Here is a 12,875-nt window from a genome sequence, read left to right as displayed (position 1 = left end):
CGTTGTGGGTTCTTCTAGTTGTGGTATGTGGGACGCTGCCTCAGCGTGGTCTGATGAGCAGTGCCATGTCCGCGCCCAGGATTCGAACCAACGAAACACTGGGACGCCTGCAGCGGAGCGTGCGAACTTAACCACTCGGCCACGGGGCCAGCCCCTTAAAGTCAATGACTTTTTAAAACTTATTTTTAAAATCTTTTATTTTTAAAATTTTTCCAGTATTATTGATATATAATTGACTTATAACATTGTACAAGTTTAAGGTGTACAATATATTTGACTTATTTATATATTGTGAAATGGTTACTATAATAAGTTTAACGTCCATCACCTCCGTAGTTGCAAACATTCTGCTTGTTAAATAACTTTTTATTTAAAGGCGCAGTGGTTAAAAGTTCGCACATTCTGCTTCAGCGGCCCAGGGTTCCCCAGTTTGGATCCTGGGTGTGGACCTACTCACTGCTTGTCAAGCCATGCTGTGGCAGGCATCCCACATATAAAGTGGAGGAATATGGGCGTGGATGTTAGCTCAGGGCCAATCTTCCTCAATGAAAAGAGGAGGATTGGCAGCAGATGTTAGCTCAGGGCTAATCCTCCTAAAAAAAAAAAAAATATATATATATATATATATATATATATATATATATATATATATATATATGTAATATAGTCTATAGGCTTAAAAAAAAAGCCAAACAATAAAATTTAGAGGAAAAGAAATAAAAAATTTAAGAATAAACATTAAAAAATTCTCTGTCAGTTCTCTTACACTCCCCCTGCCCCAGAGGGTTAACTACTGTGAACAGATTTCTACATAAATGAGATCATGCTACATAAATGGGATCCATATACTTCTGTAATGTACTTTTTCTTTTTTTCGTGAGGAAGATTTTCTCTGAGATAACATCTGTGCCAATCTTCCCCTCTTTTGTATGTGGGTCACTGCCACAGCATGGCTTGACAAGTGATGTAGGTCCATGCCCCAGGTTCCGAACCTGTGAACCCAGGCTGCCAAAGCAGAGCTCACCAAACCCAACTACTACACCATGGGCCCCTGCAATGTGCCTTTTTTTAATGTTAGCAGAATATCACAAACTTATTTCCATGTCAGTACAGAGAAAGCTGTCTCATTCTTTTTAATGATTATCCAGTATTTGATGATATTGATATGCCTTAATTTATTTAACCATTCATACACTAATGGGTGTATTAATTTCCTGTGGCTGCCATAACAAATTGCCACAAACTTGGTGTCTTAAAACAACAGAAATTCATTCTCTCACAGTTCTGGAGGTCAGAAGTCCAGAATCAAGGTGTCAGCAGGACCACTCTCCCTCCAAAGGCCTTAGGGAAGAATACTTCCTTGTCTCTTTGAACTTCTGTTGGCTCCTGATATTCCTTATCTTATAGATGCATCAGTCCAGTCTCTTCCTGTGTCTTCACATGGCTGTCTCACTTGTGTTTCTGTGTCTTCTCCTTCTCTTTCTCTTATAAGGACACCTTAGACCTTATATGTAATAAGGACACCTTATAAAGATTTAGGGCTCACCCTAAGCTAGGATGATCACATTTCTCAATCCATAACTTAATTATGTCTGCAAAGACCTTATTCCCAAATAAGGTCACATTCACAGGTACCAGGAGCTAAGATTTGGACATATCTTTTGGGGGCCATTGTTCAACTACCTACAATGGGTATTTAAGTTCTCCACAGATTTTCAACTATTAGAAACAGTCTTGCAAAGGAAAATATCATTTTGCATCTCTCTTTGTGCATATATGTATTTTTTTCCTATAAGATAGATGGTATTGTCATAGATAGGATTGCTGAATCAAAGTGTAGGCACATCTACAAATTTGATGTATACTTGAAAATTGCCCTCTGAAAAGATGGTACCAATTTCCACTCCAACTAATTGTATTTAAGGCCTACTCCTTAACCCCCTTGCCAAAATGGGATATTATTCATCTATATTTTTTGCCAATCTGATAAATCAAAAGTGATATCTCATTTTATTTAGCAACTTGATTCCATGTAATTTGACAATCATTACATGTGTCTACATATGTTGTTGTTCAGTGATATTCCTCCCATGAATTAACCTTTTATACCTTTGTCGATTTTGGCTTTGGCTTGTGTATCTTTTGCTTATCATTGTATAGGCATTGTTGTACACCATGGAAACCAATCCTTGTCGGTTATATAAGTTGCAAATATGTAACACACGCACACACATGTAAAATATGATCAGTATGTTGCAAGCATTTTCTCGCAATCCATTGGTCTTTTAACCTTTGTTTATGGCATTAGGAGTATTTAATATTTAGGTGGCCAAATCTGCCTAGACCTGCTGGGGTTGGTGTCTTGATTTGAAAAGCTTTCCTCACCCCAAGGTTACAAAAATATTTCCCTATATGTATTGTTGTTAATTTGTATCCTCTTTTCTTCTCCATCAGACTTGCCAGAGTTTGTTGTATCGTGTTTTCAAAGAAACAGCTTTTAGTTTTGTTGATCACGTCTATAATTGTTTTCCTTTTTTTTAAAGATTTTATTTATTTTTTCCTTTTTCTCCCCAAAGCCCCCGGGTACATAGTTGTATATTCTTAGTTGTGGGTCCTTCTAGTTGTGGCATGTGGGACACCGCCTCAGTGTGGTTTGATGAGCAGTGCCATGTCCGCACCCAGCACTCGAACTGACGAAACACTGGGCCGCCTGCAGCAGAGTGCGCGAACTTAACCACTCGGCCATGGGGCCAGCCCCCTATAATTGTTTTCTATTTTATTGTGTTTTCCCTAATAGTCCATCAATCTCTTCCTTCTACTTTTTTTGGTTTTTTGTTCTTCTTTTTCTAACTTTTTAAAGTTTATTACGTTTATTTTCAATATTAAATTGTTGATTAAGATGTCTCCTTATATTTCTTAGAGTTTTTTGCTGTATATATTGCAAAGCTATGTTCTAAGTGCATAATGTTTATGACTCTCTCTTCTCTTTAGTAGGTTGTAATTTTATGCACATAAAATATTCCTCTTTACTTCATTTAAGTGTTTTGAGTTCTATTTTATCAGAAGTCATTATTTAACTACTAGCTTACTTTTTGTCAGTATTTGGTTAGTATATGATTTTCTATTCCTGTATTTTCAACTTTCCTATATCGTTTGGTGGTAGTGTATACCTTTTTTTTTTCTTTTTTGAGGAAGACTAGCCCTGAGCTAACATCTGCCACCAACCTTCCTCTTTTTGCTGAGGAAGATTGGCCCTGAGCCAACATCCATGTCCATCCTCCTCCACTTTGTATGTGGGACGCCTGCCACAGCATGGCTTGCTAAGTGACAAGTAGGTCCACCCCTGGGATCCGAACTGGTGAACTCTGGGCTGCCAAACAGGAACGTGCAAACTTAACCACTGCACCACTAGGCTGGCCCCAGTGTATACCTTTTAAATCCATTTCTAGACGAGTTTTTTTGTTCTTTACCTGTTTTGAGAACATCTAACTTTTAATGAGATATTTTAAGCCCATTCAAGTTTGTTCAGTTTGTACTTATTCCCGTTCTGTTATGTTTTCTATTGAATGTGGTTTCTTGTTGCTTTGTATCCTTTCTTGCCTTTTTGATTTGCTTTGGTACATCCTTCTTTACCTTTTTGTTAAAAATTTACACTACTTTTCATTATTAAACTAATACTGTATAGGAGAGTGTGAAGTATAAGGTAAAAATCCTTGACCCCACTCCCCGCCTGCTTTCTAAGATATTGCCATTGTTTACAATTTTTATACCCTTCTAGAAATTTTCTCTGCCTATAGAAACATTTATATCTACATCTCTATCTCTATTTACATGTATTTTGTTTGTACCTGTGGGATATTACCAATCTGCACCTTGGTTTTTATACTTAATATATTTTAGACACTTTAAATCAAGGATTTTGTTTTTCTATTTTGATATCACAAAAATTAAATATTTGACCAAATTCGTTAAAATTTTTGGTTAAAAGTTAAAATCATGCTGGGGCCAGCCCTGTGGCATAGTGGTTAAGTTCGTGCGCTCCGCTTCAGCAGCCTGGGGTTTGTTGGTCCGGGTTCTGGGTGTGGGCCTACACCCTGCTCATCAGGCCCTGCTGTGGCGGCATCCCACATACAAAACAGAGGAAGACTGGCATAGTTGTTAGCGTGGTGACAATCATCCTCAAGCAAAAAGAGGAAGATTGGCAACAGATGTTAGCTCAGGGCCGATCTTCCTCATCAAAAAAAAGAAGTTAACATCATGCTTTAACATGTAACTTTATTATGTGTTATGTTTACCCTGTGTTTTTGTATTTCTAATTTAGAGGTATCAAACGTGTACACAATGAGCAGCAATGTATGCAGCATTTTTTTAGAAAACTGGTTGTGGAAAGTATATCATGTTCCTGAAAGGTATTCTAAGACTTTAGCTTTCTTTTCTTTAGGAAATTTGTAAAATATTCAAATATGATAAATAAATGGTCTGTCACTCTTCCAAGGGTTTCTTTGATAATTAGCGATAGCACTGACGTGTAATCAAGGTTAATTTGGCTGGTTGTTGGGTGGATTTTTCCCTCAGTAGCAGGATTAATTGTAGAACTAATGATCTTGGTAGAAGAATGCCGCTTCACTTAACTTGAACTTTTACTGAGCATGTAGTTGGGGTGATAGCTGGGTTTGTAATTCTATATAATTATTTCAGTCTTTGTAGACAACTGCTTTGTAACAAACTGTCCAACAATGTGTACCATCCATTGAGGCATGTATTTCCAACGCTGTTTATCTAAATAACAAAAGGAGGCAATATTTTTCTCATATAATAAACACACACTGTAAAACACTGATTATCTGTAAGGCTTGGGAAGTGATTGATTTTTGTTCAGTGAACACGACTTACCCCAACATCCTCCTTTTATCTCCCTGACTCCAGCCTTGTTCAATTCTCTGCTCCAGTTTATTCTCCAAACACAGCCGCTCCCATGATTATATTAAAATCCACGTCCAATCATGTCACTTCCCCACCTAAAACCACTTCTCCACAACCTACCCAGCAAAATCTATGCGGATTAAGACGCTTTCATCCAGGTCTCTTGCCAACAGCTCCAGCTCATCTCCCAGCAGCCCTTGCCACCCTCCCCTGTTGTGCCCTTTCTGTCTCAACAATACCTGCTCTTTGCAGTCTTCATACCTTTCCCTAGAAATCCTCTTTCTTAACCACCCCCATAACAAACTCCCAACTCAGACACTGGGTTCTCCAAAAGTGGCCCTCCAAGAATTAAGTACTTACTTCTCTGCATTTGCGCTGTACAGTCATGCCCCGCATAACAGCCTTTCAGTGCATGATGGACGGCATGTATTACAGTGGTCCCATAACATTAGTACCATATAGCTCACGTATGTGGCAGGCTTTGCCATCTAGGTTTGTGTGAGTACACTCCGTGATGTTTGCAAAACAAGGAAATCACCTAACAACGCATTTCTCAGAATGCATTACCGCCGTTCAGCGACAGATGACTGTAGTTTGTACATGGATTCTATTGAAGCACTTATTACCTCCCATGATAAATTACTTGTTTATGTATTTCTCTCCTCTTCTGGAGTCAATTCCTTGAAGGCAGACCCTTTGTTATTTATCCTCGTCCTTAGTCTTAGGACTGTGCCATGCACATGATAGACACTTGGGAAATGTCCACTGAAAAGAAAAATTAACTAGTGGACTTTGGTATGGTGAAAACTGCTTTTATTTCAACTGTTTTTGTATACTCTACATTCTTGATCTACACAAATAACAATTTCATTTGGTTCAACATAACATGTATAGGCAATTGTTCTGAATACGTAAGAGGTCCTTGTTATCCTCTGCTCTTTTCTTAACCTCATCCCCACCTTTGGCCACTGATTAACATTTGTTTTCTTATGATTTTGCCTCAAGAGCCCATATGGGATCAGCCTATATGCTGATTACTAGGAGATCATGTTAAGTTGGTTCCAAGTTAATTAAGGCTCACTTGTGTGTGACAGCTATGAAATATTTTATTTTCTAGGCATCAGCTGGAGTTGATGCTACCTGATTTTTTAACCATCTGGAAAATTCAAGGTATTGGCATTTCAAATAAAGGTAAGCAGCTAGTATGATATATTGAATTAGGGAACAGTTTGTTCATTGTGATATGTTTATCATTTTATTGACTAGCATATTTCAGACTCTCATTGTAACCTAGGGTAAAAAAAGAAATATCTATGTCTCTGAACATATTTGTTCATTTAATGCTTTTATAAGCCATTACTTTGTGAGTAACGATTTCAAGTTCCCACTTTCCTAAAACCTTTCTGATTTGCTGGGATTCTGAGGTAGAGGATAAAAACAGGATTCATTACTGAGTTCTCTCCCAAATTATGGATAACAGTGCAAATCAGTACTATTTGTAAATTCCTTTTAGGAATATTCGTTTGATTTTTTGCAATTTGATATTTTCACCCAATAAGTGGGTTCCATAATAATTAATGACCTCTTTGCTACAGTGGAAAATAGGATTGGGACAGACTGCTAAAAAAATCTATGCAACTTTGTAACCAGTGCACTAACAACAACAAAAGAGCAACAATCCTGATAAAGTTAAGAAGATATTAAATTCTAACAAAAAACATTATAGTAAACACGGTACTTTGTCTTAAGGAAAAAAAAGTAAAGGTAGCTTGACAGAAGGTGGGGCGGAAGGAGGGCTGAGGCGGCTGAGTTACGGGGAAAACGAAATGCACAGACATCTGGGGAAGCTGATGGCCAAATTGAGCCAAGATGAAAATATGTCGGGGTGAATAGGCATCATGTCATAATACTCTAGTTCTCATTTGTTGGCAGCATTCAGCTGTGAAATGTACTTTGCGTTCAGCTGCTATTACATGGCGGTAAAAAATTTTAAAGTTCTAGGAAAAAATTGCATATGAATCAATAGGATACAGTGCTATCATTCCCTTATTTATCAGCCATTATGAATGCAGTAACATTCAGGCCTATACTGTCTAGCAGAACAAATTGTACCAAAAAAAAGTTTTGAGTATGTAATTAATATTTTTACTATCGTGCCTTAAAAGGAATTACTCTAGGACTAATGGAAGTTACTCCATGTTCTGCTTTATTTTAAAAGTTCATAAACTGTTGGGGGAAATAGAACACTCTCTGGATATTTGATGATATTAAGGAATTACCATTATTTTTGAGGGTGGAGCTATGTTTTAAAAAAGGAAGTTATTGTCTTTGAGAAATATATACTGAAATATTTACAGATAAAATGATATAATGCTGGAATTTGCTTCAAAATAATCCAGGGAGTGCAGGGAGAGACGGGTACAGAGGAAATAAAATTGACCACGAGTTGATAATGCTGAAGCTGGGTAATGGGTACATAGGGGTTTATTACACCACTCTCTCTACTTTTTGTATAGGTTTGAAATTCCTATAACAAAAAGTTTTTTCTAAGTTTACCAATAATCATGATAATGAATCTTTATTTATGGCCATTATTTGAACGTTCAAGACAAAGATGTTCCCACGGTTCGCTCACATCTTTCAGGCCTTCCCTGCCAGCCTATCTAAAAGAGGACCCATCCCTTGTCATGCTGCCTCCCCCATTACCCTACCTTATCTTCTGTATGGCATGTGTCACTTCCTGATATTTCATCACATATTGGTTTATGTCTCCCTAACTGGAGGGGAGATTTTGCCTGTCTCATTCACTACTGAATCTGCATTGGCTAGAACACTGGCTGGCCCAGGCTAGACTCTCAAAACATTAATTGATTAAGCAAATAAGCATCGCTAAGTAGAACTTTCAAGAAGAAATACATAAGGAAAAAAAAGCAACTCAATATCATATTTTTCTTTTCCTCAAAGCAAAGAAAATACAAGAAGTTGAGAGAAGATGAGAGCCCCCTGGGGGCCCCCAACCCACTTCTGGGCACTGCCACCTCTTGCAGGTCTATGTGTTGCCGATGTGCTGCGGTTTGGGTGCAGGTGAACAAAGACCATTTCCTGGTCATAAACAACAATCTTACAAGAGTCAATTAAAAGGGACAGTTTCCAACATCAGAACTCCGGGAACCTTAGTCAGTAGGTAAATGTGTGGCGCTGTCATGAATGGCTGAGAAATGTGATGGTAAAACCACTGCACACAATTCGCTGCACTTGAATGCAGGTTGAGCTGAGCACTTTGTTCGTCAAGGTCATCTGATCGGGGAGGACTCCGGTCAGGGGGAGAGCGGAAGTGAAAGATTCTTTCAAATTGTATGTAACTAACATTTCACCAGGGAAGCTGAATGGAGGCTTAGGTGAGGATGAGGTCATATTTTTGTTGGGAATGACGGGAGATGTGAGAGGTCTTCCTTAGATAAATCCATAAAAACACAAAGCAGGGGCTGGCCCCATGGCCGAGTGGTTAAGTTCGCGAGCTCTGCTGCAGGCGGCCCAGTGTTTCGTTGGTTTGAATCCTGGGTGCAGACATGGCACTGCTCATCAAGCCATGCTGTGGCGGCATCCCACATGCCACAACTAGAAGGACCCACAACGAAGAATATACAACTAGGTATGGGGGGCTTTGGGGAGAAAAAGGAAAAAAATAAAATCTTTAAAAAAAAAACGCAAAGCGGACTGGTGGATGCCAGTGGTGAGGGGGGATGTGGAGCAACTGCTTAAGGGGTAAGGGGTTTTGAGGAGCAATGAAAACATTTTGGAATTAGATAAACGTGGTGGGTGCACGACATTGTGGATGTAGTACCACTGAATGGGTCACTTTAAAATGGTTAATTTTATGTTGTGTGAATTTCACCTCAATACAAAAAAGAAAGAAAAGGCTTCTTCTAGCTAACGTTGGGGAGAGGAGTGGAAGGGCGCTCCCCTAAAAATAGGAAGATTGGCAGATAAAATCATCACCAGTCCCACCCTCTCCCACTCTGGACATTTGAGAAGGATCTTGGAGAATGAGTAAGATTTTTACAAGTAGAAGTAATGACTTGAATATTTTATGCTGATAAAACAGCAAGGGTAAGGAAAGGAAAAACCATGGCCAGATTCTAGTGGGCCTGGAGGGATGTGTTCTTTTGAACTTCTAAATTATTTCAGAAACAGAATCAATGAGCTTCCCCAGCCCTACAGTAAGCTCATGGCAGAACTAAAATTAGAACCTTGGTCTTTTCACTTCCAGGGCTGTGTTCTTTTCACTACAAAAAAAATTGGTTTCCGGTGCTCCAGACCAACAAATTAGTCCTAAGTTAAGTGTGCTGAGAGTTGCAGTGTATTAAAAATGAATATGTGATCCAGGAATTAAAATCCCAAATCTCAGTCTGGAATGCTCACATAGTTAACACAAGGTTATCTTTCAGAGCTCCACCCAGAGCCATTTTCTTGGAGAACCTTCCATGAGCCCTAAGCCCAAACTCTGATCGAACTGTTACTTTCCTTCCAATTATTTATGTCAAGTTTATCAATATCCACTCATAAGCATGCTTATTTAATCAGTGTCGGTTTCTCTCACTAATAATATCTAACATTTACTGAAGACTTACTCAAGGTCCAATTCTGTCCTAAGCTTTTCCCAAGAATTAATTTATCTAATTCTCACCACAACTCTGTGAGGTAGGTATTTTATTTGTTTCCCCTTTACAGATAGAGAAACTGAGGCACAAAGCAGTTAAGTAATTTGCCCAAGGTGAAACAGCGAGTAGCAGAGGCAGGACCCAGCCCAGCAGTCTGATTCCCGAGAGCTCCCCGAGAGCAGCGACTGTCCCTGTGTTTGCTTCCTCGGCACTCGGTACAGTGCCTGCCAAGAGTGGGTGCACACTGAATATCTCTCAAATAAATGCATCACCTGGATTCGAGCTCAGGAATCACTTATATTGGGCTGTGTGGCCCTGAGCAAGTCACTTGACCTCTCTGAATTCAACATGTATCCTAACTACCGTGTTTAGAGTTAGTAAACACACAGATGAGATCATGGATGTGAAAACAATTTGAACAAGAATGAATTTTTTATTAAATGTAAATGTAAGGATGATAGTAGGTATGCCTCATAAATTATATTCTTCTAAATATTTTAATGATCTGAGAGAATGATAGACTTGAGTTCAATTTTAGTAAAAGAAAAACATTTTAAGAGAAGTTAAGATGGAAATGCTTTTTTAATGGCATTATTTGTCCCAGTAAGGCACATTATTTGGTAACCATTCTTGTTGGCTTGAGTCACTCAGCAGTGATGGTAGCTAGTTGCCTTTCAGACAGCGGCTCCACGCAGCTCTTAAATTCTTCCTTAACTCTTTTGGAATATGCTTAATTTCATTTCCTTCAGGGTTCAGCTTTTCCAAGATTTAGGTATATTATTTATGCTTTCACTGAAGGCCTCAAGTAGAATAAAAACACACAATTAACATTTTTTGGGAATTGATTTCCATTTTAAAAACATTATTTGGGTCTCTCAATTTTGATTTGCTGTCCTAATTATAAACCCATGAAATAAATAGTTACTTAAAAAAAGAAAGAGGTTACGAAACAGCTGAATCGAAAACAGTGAATTGCTCTTATTTATGGTCCCCACATGCCTCCGTTAGAGGTGAGGGCCCTGGAGCAAGCCTGCAGGACAGAAATGCAAACCTAGGCCTCAACTCCAAATTCCGGCACCACAGCCAAATCTTCAGGCTTTCACTCAGCTCCTGGACTCCTTTGAAATACTGTCGCAACTTGAAGCTATGGATTCCCAGTCATTATATATTAAAAGCAAATAAAAAGAGGGAGTCTTTCAGAGGCAAGTTCGTGGACAGTGTTCATTCAGTCCATATTTATCAGCACTGAATGAGGTGCCAGGCCCTGAGATGGGCGTAAGAAGTAACTGCTGAAACAAACAAGCCACAGGAAAACTCCCAAACACAGACGTGAGCCCGCAACATTATCATCAATATATCAATTTCATCTTTGCTGCAACTGAGGATCATTTTGTAATTAGCAAGATCTGCTTGACCAAACTTGGCCTGACACCCTGATTTCTATCAGCTAGTCTTGGCTACTTGCCCTTGCATTGAGAATCCTCTTGGTGGCCTGCTCATTCCTGGCCACTGACTGCCAGAGAAAGGGTCCTGTGGCTTGAGTACATGCTGGCAGAAGAGTTCACTTTTTTCCCTAAGATCAACGTCTTAAAATGAAATATTTAAATATCTTCCTTATGAATTCTGCCTTCCATTAAGAGAACATACTCTGTATTGCTAAAAATAATAATCGTTGGTAGTTCTACTAGAATTCGTCACGTTTCTAATTGTTCAATTGTCAATATTCATGAATATCAAATGCAAAAGATGAAAACACTGTGTCAGAGACTGCTAATTAACCCAGCATTCTTTCTTTCCTCCTTATTATCAAAGCCTGAGTTTGAGTTGGCCACATTGCTGCCCATTTCCCCTTGAAGTTGGGTACAGTCAAGTCCCAAGTATCCCAAAGAAATATAAATTGCATGGGACTTCAAGAAAGGCTTCTCAACGAGAGTTGATTCAACAGGAAGGGACCCCTTTTTTGCCCTCTCTTTTTACAGTCCTCAACTCAGAAACAATGGCTGAAGCTCCAGCAGCCATCTTGCACTATGAAGTAACACTGAAGATAGAAGCTAGATGCCAGCATGGTGGAACAAAAAGATAATGGTCCCTGCCTCTGATGACATGTAGAGCTGACATTCCAGCCTTGGATTTCTTTTATGTAGGAAAGAAATAAACATATATCTCATTTAAGCAACAGTTATTTTGGTTGTCTGTTATATACACCAGAATCTAATTCTAATTAATAGGAACTCATTTTTCTTCCCTGGCCCTGCCCAGTTCCTCCATCATAATGCTCATCACAGTTTGGTTTAACTGCTTGTTTGATGATCTGTCTTCAGCACTAGACCCCAAGCTCCTTGAGCATCCTACTGCTGCCCCAGCCCCTAGCCCACATTGTACGTGCTCAGTAAACATTTGTTGAATGAATAACTGCAGGAGCACCTAAATCTCAATGCTCTCTCCTCTTTTCCCCTTCCCTCTCCTTTAAGTATCATCCCAACTGTCAAACTTCTCTGTCTGATTAAGGATAGCCTTCATCTCTCTCCATCCCTAATGACAACGCAATCATCTCTCCACCTTGTCCCAGCACCTCACCCTGCACCATTCCCATCCCTCTCTACCACATCCTTCATTCCCAAGCCAGGGACGACCAGGATGCACTCCACCAATTTCACAAGGGGACCTGAGGACCTCACTCCTAAAAGGGAGGGCTTGGATGTGAACTTGGGCCTTTTCTCCAAGCACACTGGAAGCTAGATCCAATGTGGTGCCCAGGGCTGAGGTTCCAAGGGCCAGAAGGGGATTCTGAAAGGCAATTCTGCACCTAAACCTTACAGCTTAGGAGCCCCTTAGCCGTGGCCTGAGCTGGGGCTTGGTGCGAGGGGCCCCTTCTCACATGACAAAATTCACCCTCCACCTTGCCCAAATCCCTGTGGTCTCAGGCCCAGGGTCCATCACAGGACCTGGCACAGTAGCTACTCAGGTGGGGAGACCTGTCCAGGCAGTGCAGGGGCTGCCGGAGGTGTCCATATCGAGCTGCTTTGCTTCCTTCCCTGAGAGAGGAGGGGAAAAAAGTCTTTAAGAGCCCCCACCCTCACCCCAGCCAGATCACATCCACCATCATCCACGATTTGATTTTCCTAAGAGAAAAATGCAGAGCTCCCAGAAGTGATTCTACCTGGTCTGGAGGCAAGATGTTATTAAGATGCTGAGTGCACGTGATGTAGATATTGGCATCTCTTTCTCCTTCCTCATATTACATACACCTTGATTCTAATCCTTGAACTTCTGCCTCCTCCCCCGTTTGGT

The 12,875-nt window shown here is 39.8% G+C and overlaps 1 long non-coding RNA gene across 1 annotated transcript; it reads left to right on the top strand.

Moving 5' to 3' along the window:
- Positions 1-4,273: 4,273 nt before the first annotated feature.
- On the top strand, positions 4,274-8,629 carry LOC139079766 (uncharacterized). The gene is made up of 3 exons (XR_011533700.1): positions 4,274-4,409; positions 6,041-6,114; positions 7,888-8,629. It is a non-coding gene; the product is annotated as an uncharacterized lncRNA (long non-coding RNA).
- The last annotated feature ends 4,246 nt before the right edge of the window (positions 8,630-12,875 follow it).

This window comes from Equus przewalskii, chromosome 26 (assembly GCF_037783145.1).
Source record: "Equus przewalskii isolate Varuska chromosome 26, EquPr2, whole genome shotgun sequence".
NCBI classification, from domain to species: Eukaryota; Metazoa; Chordata; class Mammalia; order Perissodactyla; family Equidae; genus Equus; species Equus przewalskii.
Note: the sequence above shows the minus strand (reverse complement) of the source record. Positions and strands in the feature narration are given on the sequence as shown.